The following is a 1,678-nucleotide window of genomic DNA, read 5'->3' as shown; positions in this document are numbered from 1 at the left end:
AGAGCAACAACAAAAGCATGTTGCTGGAGACGGGCTTATTGAAAATGCAAACTGATTGTCTGCCAGCAGGAGGCGCTTTGAGAGCGGTAGAACTAGCGGCTTCTACGGTAACGGCTGTAATCAAATCAGCTCCGCTCAAGAACGCTTCTTTATCAGATAAAATGAAAATGCTATCGAAACTTTTCTGAAGACAGTCCTTTCCCTTCAGAGATACATTCATATAAAACACCTGCGCCGTGTTTTGATTTAAAAATGTGCAGTGCTCATGTTTATTCAACGAAGTCAAAACGCCACAAATAAATCAATGTATGGGAAACACTAATGTACATCGAAATATCGGAAATGTGTTTAAAAATCATATCACCGTTATTGAAAAAAATTATATCGCGACACATATTGATATTGAATTATTGTCCAGCCCTACTACATGTTATGAATATACATACACTACTATGAAAAGTTTGGAATAATTAAGTTAAAAATTCAACAAGGACACAATAATTTGATCAAAAGCGACAGTAAAGACATTTCTAATATTACAAAAGATTTCTATATCAAATAAATGTAATAGATGCATCAAAGAATCCTGAAAAAAAGTACCAAGCAGCAAAAACTTTTACATCAACATTGATAATAATAAGAATTATTTTTAATAAATGATAATAAGTTACTAATAATAATTGGTTATAATAACTGAGCAACAAATCAGCATATTAGAATGAATTCTGAGAATGATTTTATATATAACATTCGCTGTTAGGATTAACTGCTTCTGAGAAGATGAGACCATTAATTTTGATATTTTTGTATTTAGACATTGAATCACAATTAAAACATTACACAGAATTATTTATACTTTTGTTTCCAAGTGTGTAGTTGAAAAAAAGCACAGTCAGCATCCTCATAGGTGTGTTAATGCATTTCAAAATCGTTTTTTCTTCTAGATTGTGCACTAGAGACTGTGGTGAAATATGGAGACACGTATCATATCCCGATTAACCCTTCGATTGGTCCGTACACCCTTGAGTTCAGGCCTGAAGCTCAAACTCCAGTTTACCAGACCACAGAGGAACCGCCTGTGCTGCTTCTCAACCAGACCGGCATCCCCACGCAAGAGTACGAGCACCGCCTCACTGTGGGCGAGAAGAGGGTCAACCTCCGTTTGGTTACCGGAGCTGATGAGGGCAGCTACACCGTCGTGGACAGTGATGAAAAAGTCCGAATGAGGGCCTGCCTCAACGTGAAAGGTGAAAAAAGTCAATGTTTGTGAGTGCATTATATGAGGAGACTGTTTCAGCAGGCCTAGATGACTAAGGTGCCAAAGCCTTGAGATAGTGTAAAAGTACAAAGAAGGAAGTGAAGAAGGAAAGACAGAAAATAAAGGATCAAAAACAGGACAAGTGGACTAAGTAGACGCAGACTTTAATCTATCAGTATTGATTTTGGTCCACATTGCATCTTATTGCCAAGAACCGTCTACTTCAGTGATCCTCAAATCTGGCTTGCGAGATCCACTTTCCTGCAGAGTTTAGCTCTAACCCTAATCAAACACACCTGAGCATGCTAATCAATGTCTTCAGGATCTTTAGAAAATCACAGGTAGGTTTGTTTGATTAGGGTTGGAGCTAAACTCTGCAGGAAAGCGGATCTCGTGAGCCAGATTTGCGGATCACTGCTC

General features: G+C 38.0%; 1 pseudogene; it reads left to right on the top strand.

Annotated features, from left to right (window-relative positions):
• The window catches only part of LOC107666311 (uncharacterized), a 16,204-nt pseudogene that overhangs the window by 8,274 nt on the left and 6,252 nt on the right, over window positions 1-1,678 (top strand).

This window comes from Sinocyclocheilus anshuiensis, unplaced genomic scaffold (assembly GCF_001515605.1).
Source record: "Sinocyclocheilus anshuiensis isolate Anshui unplaced genomic scaffold, SAMN03320099.WGS_v1.1 scaffold868, whole genome shotgun sequence".
NCBI classification, from domain to species: Eukaryota; Metazoa; Chordata; class Actinopteri; order Cypriniformes; family Cyprinidae; genus Sinocyclocheilus; species Sinocyclocheilus anshuiensis.
This window is presented reverse-complemented; position numbering and strand designations above follow the sequence as displayed.